General features: G+C 34.4%; 1 long non-coding RNA gene across 1 annotated transcript in view; it reads right to left on the reverse strand.

The window, feature by feature from the left end:
• Positions 1 to 505: 505 nt before the first annotated feature.
• LOC147381517 (uncharacterized) overlaps positions 506 to 15,234 on the reverse strand; it is a 39,376-nt gene continuing 24,647 nt past the window's right edge. Inside the window, exon 7 of the long non-coding RNA XR_015174502.1 lies at positions 506 to 811. This is a non-coding gene — a long non-coding RNA (uncharacterized LOC147381517). The remainder of the gene's footprint in view (positions 812 to 15,234) is intronic.

Genomic DNA, 15,234 nt, shown 5'->3' on the forward strand with positions numbered 1-15,234 from the left:
TGGGTTTGTATTATCCCTTATTGGTATCTTTTGATTCAATTTTGGATACTTTAATTTGGCATTTTTTTTTTATGGTTCAATCGGGGATCATGTAGATGGCTCTAAATAATGAGAGATTCAAATTGATATATGAATTAAGGACGGAATGATGGTGGTTGGGATGAGAGTTATGATTTAAAAAAAAAATTGGATGAATTTTTTTAGCGCGTTACTAGGCATAGGCGGCGAGTTGTGAAAATAAATTATTTGTGAGTGATGTGGTAGGAAATAAAAAAAATTGCCTTTTTTAATGTTGTTCGTGATGAGGAGAGAATTCTAAAAAAAAAAAATTAAAAAAAAAATATCAAATTTTTTTTTTACGTGGTGTGTCATTAGCAAAAAACGCGTTTTACTACTTCTATCTTCTTCACCAATGTGAGCAAAAGAAGAGGACGGAAAAAAACAGCAAAGAAAAAAATCGTCTCTCTCCATCTCTCTCTCTCTCTCTCTCTCTCTCCTCTCTCTCTCTCTCATGGATATCTTCTCACTACAATCCTTCTTCCCCTTCTTTTTCTTCATCTACGTCTCTCTCCCTTTCTTCTTTAGCAAACCATAGTTCCTCTCTGCAATGCTCCATCTGTAAAACCATGAAGAACGAACAAATAGATCTATATCCTCATCTACAACAATGAAGGAAAACCCTAGTTATAGACATAATTCGATCATGGTGTCTAGGGCATCAGATTGTTCAACTCGTTCAGGTTTTCTTCAACTCTCGATCTTTTCATCTCGAAATTTCTTCTTCATCTCTAATTTATGGAATCGACAAAACCTGCCACAGAAATTTGATATTTTTACCTCCATTGAAATTTAATTTGATTTGAATTTTATATAAAAACCGAATCAATGGATTTTATGGCTGATAGTTGTTTTTTACTCTATTCTCTATCTCTGTAGCCTAGAAGAACAATCGGTTATAGGATACAGAACTTCATGACTTGATGTCATAGGATTCAATCACTTTTTTTCATGAATCACAGCAAATTTGATCGAGTTTTGTGAAAATTTTGTAAGGTATTAATTGAGATGTCTGTAAACTTTTTCAGAAACACATGTTGCAGGATAATTCTGCTGTAAGTATTAGAATATGCATAATACTTGATTTCTCAATTGTTCTGTCCTAAAAAAAAAAAAAAAAAGTTGTGTGGGTTGGTTGTTGTGGTAGCAACATAAAAAAGGTTGATTTAAGGGTAATGGCAGCAACATGTGAGTTGTGTGTGCGAGTTGTGTGGGGGTAGTGGTAAAAAAAAAAAAGTATGCAAGTTGTGTGTGCTTGCAGCAACCATGTCAAAAAAAAAACTTGCCGATAGGCCCTCCTTGATGTTAAGAAGTGATTTTTTTTCTATTGGCATACCAATGTTTACTCATAGCATTGCATTAAGATTTTGCTTTTGATTCCAAAAGTAGTTGGGGTGGTAACATATTTTTTTTTCCTTTCTAGGGCGTGTTTTTAGTTTTTTCAATTAGTAATAGTTTTGTTTTTTTTTTTTTTAAAGGTTCCTTTTGTTTTTAAAATTAATTTCTTTAAAATAAAATAAAAAGGTTTTTTTTGTTGCTTGGCAAAATAAAAATCCATTCGTTTTATAAAAAAAAAAGATGTCTCTCCCCATCTCCACAACTATCATTCTCAATTCAATATTTGTTGGGATTTTGAATCGTTTTAGGTCGTCCAAAGTGATCCTTTATTGGACAAAAAAAAAAATTGTGCTTGTTTCAATGTTAGGTCAAATTGATTATTCTTTTGTTATATTCATTGATTGCCCATCTAATATATCATGATCTTGATAGATAAATTTTGATGTGCATGCTTTGATCTTAATCTTGATGTGATGAATTGTGTGGGTAATATTCATGTGATATTTATGTTTTAATAGTTTTATCTGGCCCATGGGCCCATTTATTTGAAAAATGCCCCAGGCACACCCCACCCTGTTTTGCACACACTACTAACACGTTTATCGCTTTGCACGTTTGCATATCCCTTATAGCCAACATGGCACTAGTGCTTGGTCTGGTCTCTTCGGAAATGCGACGTCATTCATGAAAATCATAACTCCAGTCATGTACCTTAGGGTATATTGAACTGGGGCATCAGTACTGTCTAATTCGGTGACTCTAATCGATGCACCCAGGCTGGAGCCACTTCAGCCTTTGACTTATTGTAAGCCGCACAGTCACATGTCTCGATTGCCAATGTAGTATAAGTACGTGGTCGGTCCCCTCATGAGATGTTAAACTATTTATGAAAGCTACAACCCTAGACTCGTACCTATACGATATATCAAAGGTAATCCAAGTTCACTAATTGCACTTCTTGGTCAAAATCAGTGCCTAAGCAAGATCCTGTCTCGTTGTACCCTACTGTATGAGGGGGATAGACTACGTCAATTCTAGACAAGAGGTACTTAAGAGGGCCCTTGCTCAGCATTGTGCGTCACCTCTTAACTGGGGATTAAACTGGCTACTTTTAACTTTAGAGAAGTGGGTTGGAGTTTTCGATTATCACCTATACGGTATATCAAACCAAGTCACCACGTACCATTTAATTACGTATGCTCGAGAGGTATATAGGTGCACTTGGGCAAGGGTGGCCAGATGAATTGCATTGCACGTAGTAAACTTAGAGTCTAGAATCCTCCCTATAGGTCACGACTCAAACTTATCGTGGGTGTTCCCGGATTGCTTGTTGGAATTAGACCGTACAAATGTTGAGATCAGGAAGTTACAATTTTGTCCTTAAGAGACCAAATTTTTGTTTAATTTAGCTCAAGGCTATCATATTGCTGGGTGCACCAACCGAATAAAAAAATCCATTTTCATAATGACCCAGTCCATCTCGATCCAACAATCATGATGGGTCGAACCATTCAAATCAAAATGGTATTCAAACATTTTGCTGAATTCAGGTTTCAATCCATTTTAAAAAAAATGTTCTCCAAAAGAAAAATGTTTCCCAAACGAAAAATATTTTTCAGAAAAAAAAATGTTTACCAAATGAAAAATATTTTTCAAAGAAAAAAATGTTTTCCAGAAGAAAATATTTTTCAAAAGAAAATAAAATGAAGGAAAAATGACTGGCAAAAGATCTATTTTTTAAAGGAAAAATGGTCTATTTTTGCATGGACCCTGGAAATTTTCTGAAAATTTTTTTTTCTAAAGAAAAAAGAATTTTAAAAAAAATCTATTTTTGCATGGACCTTGAAAAATTACTAAAATATATTTTTCTAAAAAGAAAATGACTGCAAAAAAATAATCAGATTTGTGAAGGTTTTTTTTTTATTCAATGAAAACATTATTTGTCAATAATTTTCAAGAGTGCAATAAAATTATTTTCCTTCTGAATAATCATTACATGAATGAATTGCTTAATGAATTGGTGCTCATAATTCAATAAAATCTCAGGGTTCATTTAAAATGTTATCAAGGGGGTAACACTGAAATTGATTAAAAGTTACCTTCAATGCGGTGTCCAGGGTTATCATTGTATCTAAGCTTAATCATCCATCGTCTAGCTAGGGTTGTAAGTCCGGTCAATTAGAACAAACGTCAGTATCAAATGAATTGTTAGAAATGACCCCAAAATCTTTCAAAATTACACAGTTGTTTCCTGAAGATCACAGTGCCTCAGTCTTGCCGGTTATAAGCAATATCTCAATCCTCAGTCTTAATCAAGTCTGTTGTGGGTAGTTTTCTTGAGTTTTCATGATTCATTTGGGTTAGCTTGAGTCATTTTTTCAACAAGGTCATTTTTTCTTTAAATCGAGTCTACTATTTTCCTATTGAGTCGAGTTAATTTGTCAAGCCTATAGAAGTGTTTGTCACCCCATCTGAATTTGATTGGATAAATAAAATTTTTGAATACCTCGAGCGCATTAAAAAAGTAACTAATAATCTAGCTCCAAGGATAGATTTCTATCCTGAATAAGAAGATAATGGTTAGGCTCAACCTTTAATTGAAAAAGGAAAGGTCATTGACCTCGGAACAGAAAATAATTCCTAGAGAAATTCAGATAGAAACCATTATATCCCTCAAAAGAACGCGAAGGGATAATAAATTTACTCAGAAATTTTAAAAGAATTGCTCACGTGCTCTGATGATGATATGTTAGGTGCAAGCTTAGGTGTTGTTCGACATGGAATAGATACTCGCTCGATAAAATGGAAATACCAATTAGATCAAAGAAGATGTTATAAAATGTATCAGTGCTATCACATATTATCAGTCGATTTGGGGTTCCTTTTGAACTGATATGTGATAATGGGTCGTACTTCAAAGCTTAAGTCATTACTCTAAGTTTAAAGTTCAAGATCCGGAATCACAAATCATCCCCCTACCATTCTTAGATTAATGGAACGGTTGAAGCAACTAGTAAAAGTCTCAAGATAATCATCATGAAAATGTGTCAATCGCACCAAGATTGATCAGAAAAACTACCATTCACACTATGGGGGTGTCGTACTTCAAATATAGTCTTCCACTGGAACTATTCCCTACTTTCTAGTATATGATATGGAAACAATCTTACCAGTTGAAATGAAAATCCCGTATCTCAAGGTCTTGATGGAAAGTCAATTGCTAAAAATAAACTAGGCTCGTATTGGGTACGAAGAGGTAAACCAGATTGAAAAAAAAACAACCTAGAAGTTCTGTACCACATGTAAACTTGTCAAAGAAGAGTCACTTACAAGAAAATCAAAGTTCATCACTTACAAGTCAAGGATTTAATCATTAGACTTCAAAGAAAATTGAGCACCCCTTCATGACTGTAAGAGGAAGTCTAAACCCAATTGGAAAGATTCATTCATTAAGAAAATATTCTTGGAAAAGCTGTCAGACTTCAAGATTATGATGAAATCGAATTACTAGAACCAACCAACCTTGACCAGATCAAGCGGTACTATATTTAAGGAGGCCATCTTCGGCCGAATCAATTTCATGTTACCCAGTTCAAAAGTTCAATATCTCATTTCTCAGCCCTTTCCCAAAAAATAAAGAAAAAAAATATATTTTTCTTTCTCAGCCCGACCACCTACCCTAAGAGAGGGAAAATTTAAAATATGTTTTGGTCTTATCCTAAAATTCTGGGGTACGTAGGCAACCTGAGAAGTTACTTCAAGTCCGATCACATCAAAATAAAAAAATAGATTTCCACACAAAAAAGTCTAGAAAGAAAAAATTCAAAAGAAAAAGAAATATCTTCAAAATGGGGAAGAAAAATAAAAGAAATGCCACACAAGGAGCATTTGGGTTTTTGAGCCTCAAAATTTCATTCTTTTTATGCCCAGTCCTAAGCTTACCTATGAAAGTCCTCATAAGAACCGTACGAAAAAGTCAAGGAATGTAGCAAAACATGACTGAACAGTAATTCTAGAAGTTCAGAAAGAAAGAAAAGAAAAGAAAAAAAAAAACCTATTAAGTTGAAAATCCGAAATGACGACTTAGGCAAAAATTAAGGCGAGCTCACAAGGTTGAAAATCCAAAATGACAGTCTTGACAATAATTAGAGCAAAGAAAAAAAGCCTAGTAAGTTGAAAATCTGAAAGGGTGACTTAGGTAAAAATTAAGGCAAGCTCGCAAGGTTAAAAATTTGAAAGGACGGTCTTGGCAACAATCAGAACAAAGAAAAAGCTCGCTAGATCGAAAACCTAAAAAGACGATCTAGGCAAAAACTAGAGTATGTTCGCTAGTTTGAAAACCTGAAAGGGCAATCTAGGCAAAAGTTATAGTAACAAAGAAAAACAGAAGAAAATCTCCATAGAGTAGAAAAATTAAAAGGTGGTTCGAGCCGAAACATCTAAAGTCCGAATAATCAAGTTCAACACCCAACTTAAACTAAGCAAAGACTCAGAAGTCACGAGCATCGTGTATGATTGATCTTAAAAAAATTTATTTCTCCAAGTTAACTAAGAGGGAAAATGGTAGATTCTACAATGAATCTCGAAAGAAAATATTTTGATTTCTTAAGCCTACTTAAACTCTTCAATATAAAAAGTTGAAATTAAAAGTTGAATTTTTATTGTGCTTGTGGTAATCAAATATTTCAAACCTTCATAGAAGGGGCATTTTCTTTCTTCTTTGATATGTAGTCTCCCTTTTATACTAGGGGCAATGTTTCCTGTCAAACTAGACATAATTTGTTCTCAAACTTGATTAATGTTAATCTTAAAAAATGATGGGAACCCCAAATTTAAGGTTACCCTCTTGATAGTAATTTTTTTTGAAAACCCTTGAGGATCAAAAGAAGTTAAAATTCATAAAATTTTGAAAAACTTTGAGGTTCAAACAGAAGCGTTTCTGATCTCATATTTGATTTTGCCCAGAGATTAACTTATTACCCTTTCACTTAGAATAGGAGATAGAGCATTTTTTCTTTCCTAGATTCAATCATTTTTTCCCAGATTCAATTATTCTTTTTCAGATTCATTTTCAATCATTCTTTTTCAGATTCATTCATTCCTTCCAAGTTTTACTCAGCCAGATGCCGCCGAGGGTTTTATCAGAATTATGCTTAGATGCCGTTGTGGGTTTTCTCAGAATTATGCTTAGATACCGTCGAGGGTTTCTCGGAATTATGCTCAGATGCCGTAGAGCATTTTTTCAGAATTATGCTCAGATATCGTCGAGGATTTCTCGAAATTATGTTCAAGTGCCGCCGAGGGTTTTCTCAGAATTATGCTTAGATACCGTAGAGGGTTTCCCGGAATTATGCTTAGATGCCGTCGAGGATTTTCTCGGAATTATGCTCAGATACCGCCGAGGATTTCATGGAATTATGCTCAAATGCCGCCGAGGGTTTTTTCGAAATTATGCTCAGATACTGTCGAGGGTTTCTCGAAATTATGTTCAAGTGCTGTCGAGGGTTTTATTAGAATTATGCTCAGATACCGCTGAGGGTTTCTCGAAATTTTGCTCAGATGCCGTCGAGGGTTTTCTCTGAATATGCTCAGATGTCGCCGAGGGTTTCTCGAAATTATGCTCAGATGCCGTTGAGGGTTTTCTCGAAATTATGTTCAGATACCGCCGAGGGTTTCTCGAAATTATGCCTAGATGCCGCTGAGGTTTTCTCAAAATTATGCTCAGACACCACCGAGAGTTTCTCGGAATTATGTTCAGATGTCGCCGAGGGTTTTCTCGGAATTATACTCAGATGCCGCCGAGGGTTTCTCGAAATTATGCCCAGATACCGTCGAGGGTTTTCTAGAAATTATGCTCAGATATCGTCAAGGGTTTCTCAAAATTATGCTCAGATGCCACAGAGGGTTTTCTTGGAATTATGCTCAGATACCACCAAGGATTTCTCGGAATTATGCTCAGATGCCGCTGAGGGTTTTCTCGAAATTATGCTCAGATGCCGCCAAGGGTTTTCTAGGAATTATGCTCAGATACCGCCGAGGATTTCTCAGAATTATGTTCAAATGTCGACGAGGATTTTCTCGAAATTATGCTAAAATACTGTCGAGGGTTTCTCGGAACTATGCTCAGATGCCACCGAGGGTTTTTTGAAATTATGCTCAGATGCCGCCAAGGGTTTTCTCAAAATTATGCTTAGATACCGTCGAGAATTTTCTCGGAATTATGCTTAAATGCCTCCGAGGGTTTTCTCAGAATTATGCTCAGTTCTATGCTTAGTTTATACTCAGATTTTACTTAATTTATGCTCAGACTATCTTTGAGATTTATCTTAGATTTCGAGTACACACACTTGCACATTTTTTAGTTAAGGAGAATTTTTTTTAATTCAAGGATCTGACAACTTTTTAGTTCGGATAGAGTTTTACCCTCAAGGATCCAAACATCCTGATGAATTGCTAAATCAGAGTGCAAAATGAATTGTCACTAGCTTTGGCATTCGGATATCGCACTATCTACAAAAATAGATTGGTTATCTAGTTTGCTTCAACCCTCAACCAAGGAGGGGCATCTATAGACATCCCATTTTTGCATTCATCTGATTAATCAACTCGTCAACCCGATCGTGACGATTCCCGATGATAGATGAATATTTCAATATTTTTTGTTTGTTACTAGATATGTTTCAGAAATTCGGATGAGGTAACTCAAACTAACAAAACTATAGAAATCACGTTAAGCTAGGAAAATATAACCCCAAAAAAACATAGAAATCATCATCTTGCAGACAAAAAGAAACTTTACGATAAAAATCACAAAAAAATGATCAAATTACCAAAATACCCCTAACATCTAAATATCCTTAGAGCCCCCTTATGCTTAGGAAAATCCATTTAAATACATAAAAGAATAAAATGAAATCAAATAAACCATTCCGCCAATTTTTACCAAATTTGATAAAATTACAAAAAATACCCCTCATAAGGGTTGACAATCACTTCATGCCAAAAAATTCGTAAATGAAAAAACCAGTAATCCCATTGAATTCCTTATGAAAAATCAAATCCAAAACATCCCGGAACATCGAAAATCGATTTGAAACGCAAAAGTTCTCTTCGGGGGCAAAACGGTAATTTTTTAATTAAAAAAATTTTTAATTTCGAAATTAATAAATAAAATATTAATTAACGTAAAGTAAAACATTAATAAAATTAATTTAAAAATAAAAACCAAGTCAATCTCATAAGACTTAAGTCAAAACTCTAATCTAAAGAATCCAAATCAATCTCATAAGATTTAAGTCAAAACCCTAATCTAAAGAAGCCAAGTCAATCAGACTTAAGTCAAAACCCTAATTTAAGGAACCAAGTGAATCGCATAGGACTTAAGTCAAAATCCTAATTAAAACCTTAAACTAAAAAAACCAAGTCAATCTCATAAAACTAAAGTCAAAATCCTAATTATAACCCTAATCTAAAAAGACCAAGTCAATCTCATAAGACTAAAGTCAAAATCCTAATTAAAATCCTAAAAGAAACATAATCAAACACTAACTCCACCCAAAAAAATCTATAAATATAGAGCTTCCACAACCTAATTTTATAGGTCAAAATAAATCCTAGAAAAAGTAAGTCAAAAAATCTCCCTAGCCTTTCCCAAACCCTGATTTTGAAGTCCTAACTCCCTACTTATCATTCAAGTCCCAGCTTTTACTAAAAAACCCTTCAAAAATACCTAGAAATCCATAAATTTTTTTTTGAAAATACTCAGATCTGAGAAAGATGTACTTTATCTTGAAGATCTGAAGTAAATCTAGTGACGGAGGAAAAGTAAGGAAACTCGTACAAGGATGCTCCCCGCTGGTACTGAGGGAACAAATCATTGCGAACATCTAGGTATTCTTTTTTTTTTTTACTTTTTTATTTATTTTTATTTGTTTTAGGTCTTTTAGCAATGTAATCTATTTTTTGGGAAATAGTAGAGACCGATGTTTGCCGGGCGGGGTTGGTACCTAACACCTTCCAACCCCGTAACATGATCCCCGGACTTAGTTTCTTGTTGTAGATTAGTTGTTTTTATCCATCTTGAGTCAATGTTCGGTTTCTAGACCATAAAAACTAGGTGGCCACTCCCAAACCTCAAAAGCGGATCCGCATACCTTGTGGATTAAGGGCACTTTCACCCGTATCCATTTCGAATTGGGTCCATGCCCCATATTCAATTCAAATCCAGTCCACGACCATTATCCATTTCGAACTTGGTCCACGACCCATATTCAATCTAAATTAGGTTCACGACCCGAATCCATTTTGAATTGGGTTTATAACCCATATTCAATCCAGATCAGGTCAATGACCCGTATCCATTTTGAATTGGGTCTATGACCCATATCCGATCCAAACTGGGTCCATGACCTGTAGCCAATCCAAATCGGGTTAACGATCTAAATTCGACCCAAACGAGGTCTATGTTCTCTATTTAACCCAAATCGAGTTCATGATATACATTTCACCCAAATCAGGCCCATCCTCCAATTTCAACCTGAACCATGATCCATATGTGATCCATCAAAATCAATAACTGGCCGATCAATCCAAATGAATCCAATTATTTTTCTTCAAATTAGATTCGAAAAAAAATAAAAAAAAAGAATTTTAAAGCACTAATTGCACTTCTTGATCAAAGTTAGTACCTAAGAATGATTTTACTTTTTTGATACTAGGGGAATATACTACGTCTATTCAAGGAAATGAGATGACTTAAGAGTACCCTTGCTAAGGCATTGTGCACCACCTTTTCCTTGGGGATCTGATTGGTCGATCTTGATTTCAAAGAATTGAATTGGGGACTAACAAAAAAGTTTTTCCAATTCAATCCATTTGGAGTAATCTGTCTTTACAAAATGTTTTTCCAACCCCGTGTTGATATCCAGCTCTATGTTGACAAACCTTCAGTTCCGTGTTGACAAATACCCAGCTCCGTGCTAACAAATCTCAGCTTCATGCTAACAAACCTTCTGCTCCGTGCTGATAAACTTCCAACTCCATGTTGACAAATCTCTAGCTCCGTGCCAACGAGCCTTGATTTTCATACTAACAAATACCCAGCTCCGTGTTGACAAACATTAGCTCTATGCTGACAAACCTCTGGCTTTGTGCTAATAAACCTCCAACTCCATGTCAATGAACCTCCAACTTGGTGTCGACGAACCTCTAGTTCTGTGTTGATAAATACCCAATTCCATACTGAAAAACCTGCAGCTCCGTACTGAAAAACCCCGACTCCGTGTTGATGAACTCCTAACTCCAGTTCTGTGTTGACAAACTTCCAATACCGTGTTGACAAACTCCAGCTTCGTGCTAACAAACCCCAGCTCTGAACTGATAATCTTTTGGCCTCGTGTCATCGAATCTACAGCTCCATGCTAACCTGTAAACACCCCGTTTTTGCACTTGCCTGATTAATCAACTCGTCAACCCGATCGCAACGATTCCCAATGATGAATGTTTATTCAAATGCTTTATTTTGTTACTAGATATGTTTCGAAAATTCGGATGAGGTATCTCGAACTGACAAAACCTTAGAAACCACGCTACGCTAGGAAAATACAACCCCAGAAACGTAGAAATCATCATATTACAAATCAAAAAGAAGTTTCACGATAAAAATCATTAAAAATGATAAAATTATCAAAATACCCCTAACATCAAAACAATCCTAGAGCCTACATTACGCTTAGGGAAACCCATTCAAACACATAAAACAACAAATTGAAATCAAATAAATCATTTCGCCAATTTTCACAAAATTCGACAAAATTATGAAAATGCCCCTCATCAAGTTCACGACCATTTCATACAAAAAACTTCATAAATGACAAAAACTAACACTCCCATTGAATTCCTTATGAAAAACTAATTCCAAAATATCCTGGAACATTGAAAAATGACTTAAAACATAAAAAATCATCTCCGAGGGCAAAATGATAATTTCACAATTTTAATAATTAAAAATTTTAAAATTAATAAATAAATTATTAAATAATTTAAAGTGAAACATTAATAAAATTAATTTAAAATTTTGAATAAAAAAATCGATCAATCAGACTTTCAGGCAAAATTGTTGATGGTTCGCAAGATATTTCTTTAAGGACCCCTCCATTTGGGGGTCCAAAGAATTAAAGATATAATAGAGGGGGGTTCTCCAAAAATTTAAAGTCAATCAAGAAAGACTAAAGTCAAGATATTAAAGTCAATCAAATAAGACTAAAGTCAAAATTAAAGTCAATTAAGTAAGACTAAAGTCAAGTATTAAAGTCAATCTCATAAGACTAAAGTCAAAACCCTAAATCAAAACCCTAATCTAAACTAATCAAGTCAATCTCATAAGACTAAAGGCAAAACCCTAAATCAAAATCCTAATCTAAACTAATCAAGTCAATCTCATAAGACTAAAGTCAAAATCCTAAATTAAAACCCTAAAGTCTGGACACCTATTAATAAAATGTAGATCCCATCGAGTAGATTAATTTAGAACCTGACTTCACTTGATTTCACTATCGGGAGCCTAAGATATCATCGATGCAAGTTCAATATGTAAATCTGGAATTATTGTTGAATGAAGATTGGGACAGCAACGTTAAAAGGTTTTTATAGAACGTTCTAATAAGAATTATGTCTGGACACCTATTAATAAAACGTAGATCTTATCGAGTAGATTAATTTAGAACTTGAATTCACTCAATTTCGTTATCGAGAGCCTTAGATATCATCAATGCAAGTTCAATCTGTAAATCTGAAATTTCTGTTGAATGAAGATTGGAACAATAATGTTAAAACGTTTTTACAGAATATTCTAGTAAGAATTAAGTCTGGGAACCTATTAATAAAAAGTAGATCTCATCGAGTAGATTAATTTAAAATTTGAATTCGATCGATTTCGTTATCAGGAGCCTTGGATATCATCAATGCAAGTTTAATATGTAAATCTGAAATTTCTGCTGAATGAAGATTGGGACAGCAATGTTAAAACGTTTTTATAGAATATTTTATTTAGAATTATGTCTGGGCGCCTATTAATAAAATGTAGATCCCATCGAGTAGATGAATTTAGAATCTGAATTCACTCGATTTCGTTATCGGGAGCTTTAGATATCATCAATGCAAGTTCAGATTGTATTTTCTAATTCACAGAAAATCTAAATTTATCTAGTATTAACACAGTTAATGTTCCTAAGAGCAAGCTCATTTGACACTAGGATCTTTTTCTTTGATTTTCTTTTGGGTTGTGTTTCTAATTTGTTTTTATAATTTTTCTTTTAAGAAAAAAAAAAAAAGGGTTCATCGCTCCTTATCTCAATAATTATCATTCTATCATCAATGTAACATCTATTGGAATCTCGATTTATTTTGGATCACCCAAAAGTGACCATTGATTGGACCTTAAAAATTATAAAAATGCCATGATTATTAATTGATTTGCCATGATTTTGATTCATATATATTTTGATGTGCATGCTTTAATCTTGATTTTAATGCTTTGGATATTTATGTTGTATGATCACATTTTCTAATATCCATATTTTAATGGTTTGATCTGACTTATGGGCCCACTTGTTTGAAAAAGTCCCGGGCACACGCCACCCTGTTTTGCACACACCATATGCACGTTTACTGTTTTGCACACTTACACGTCTTATATAGCCAACATGGCACTAGTGCGTGGCCCGATCTCTTCGAAGATGCGACGTCATTCATGAAAACTACAACTCCAGTCACGTACCTTAAGGTATATCAAACTGGGGAATCAATACCGTCTGATCAGGTGATTCTGAGAGGTATATTGATGCACCCAAGCTGGAGTGACCTGAGTCTTTGACCTATTGTGAGCCACACAGTCACATGTCCCGATTGCTAACATAGTACTGGTACGTAGTCGGTCCCCTCGTGGGATGCTAAATCATTTATGAAAGCTACAACTCTTGACTCTTACCCATAGGTATGTAAAAGATTATCTAAGTATATCAATTGCACTTCCTGGTCAAAACCAGTGCCTAAGCGAGATCTTGCCCTGCTGTACCCTACTGTACGAGAGGGATAGATTACGTCTATTCTAGATGAGAGGTATTTAAGTGGGCCCTTGCTCAGTATTGTGCGCCACCTCTCAACTGGAGATCAAACTGGCTATTTTTGACTTTAGAGAAGTGAGTTGAGGTTTTAGATTATCACCTATACGGTATATCAAACCAAGTCACTACGTATCAAAAGGTATATAGGTGTGCTTGGGCAAGGGTGGCCAGATAAAAATGCATTGCATGTAGTAAGCTTAGAGCCTAGAAACCTTCCTTGTAGGTCACGACTCGAACTTATCGTGAGTATTCCCGGGTTGTTTATTGAATGGAACCTTGTGAATGATGAATATATGTGAATGATGAGATCAGAACGCATGTGAATGATGAGATCAATGTATGTGAATGATAAGATCAGAATGTATGTGAATGATGGGATGAATGTATATGAATGATGAGATCATGAATGTGCGTGTTTGTCCTCAAGGATAAATTTTTTGTTGTTTAACCTGATTTGAAATTATAGTATTACTGGGTACACCAACCCAATAAAAAATTCATTTTAAACTCGACCCAGTCCATTTGGATCCAACGATGATTATGGGCCGGGCCATTTAAATCGAAATAGAAATCAAATTTTCGAAAAGGAAAAATGGTTTACAAAGGGAAAGTATTTTCCAGAAAAGGTGTTTTCCAAAAGAAGTGTTCTTTAAAAAAATATTTTTCAAAAAAAGTGTTGTTTTCTAAAAAAAAAATGTTTTCTAAGAAAAAGTTTTTCAGAAAATATTTTCCATAAGAATAAGATTTTCCAAGAGAAAATGCTTTTCAAATAAAAAACTATTTTTTAGAGAAAAAATATTTTTCAGAAGAAAAAGTTTTCCAAAAGAAAAGAAAATGAAGAAAAAATGATTTACAAAAGATCTATTTTTGCATGAAAATTTTTTGAAATATGTTTTTTACCAAAAATTTATTTTTGCATGGACCTTATAAAATTATCAAAATATATTTTTCTAAAAAGAAAATTATTACAAAATATAATCAGAATTGTGAAAATTGTTATTCAATAAAAACATTATTTTCAAGAATGCAATAAAATTATTTTCCAGAGTGCAATAAAATTATTTTCCTTCTAAATAATCATTGAATGGATGAATTGTTTAATGGATTGGTGCACAAAATTCAATAAAATCTCAGGGTTCATTTAAAATGTTATCAAGGAGGTGACACTGAAATTGATTAAATTCACCTTCAAAGAGGGTTAAGGGTTATCATTGTACCTAAGCTCAATTGTCTATCGTCTAGCTAGGGTTGTAAGTCTGATCAGTTAGAACAAACGTCAGTACCAAGTCAACAGTTAGAAATAACCTCAGAATTTCTCAATATCGCACAGTTGTTCCCTGAAGATCACCGTGCCTCAATCCTGTTGGTTGTAAGCAATGTCTCAGTCCTCAATCCTAATCAAGGCCGTTGTGGGTAGTTGTATTGAGTTTTCATGAGTTATTTGAGTTAGCTCGAGTCCAATTTTTCAATATCATATTTTCTTTAGATCGAGTCTACTCTTTTCCTGTTGAGTCGAGTTAGTTTATCGAGTCTATAGAGGTATCTGTCACCCCATCTGAAATTGATCGGACAAAGAAAATTTTTGAATACCTCGAGCGCATTAACGAATTAACTAATAATCTAGCTTCAATGATATATTTTTCTCCTGAACAAGAAGATAAAAGTCGGGCTCAAGAAAGCAAATGTCATTGACCTCAGAACAGAAATAAATTCCTAA

Source organism: Akebia trifoliata, unplaced genomic scaffold, assembly GCF_017979445.1.
Source record: "Akebia trifoliata isolate Shusen 1 unplaced genomic scaffold, ASM1797944v1 Contig00381, whole genome shotgun sequence".
NCBI lineage: Eukaryota > Viridiplantae > Streptophyta > Magnoliopsida > Ranunculales > Lardizabalaceae > Akebia > Akebia trifoliata.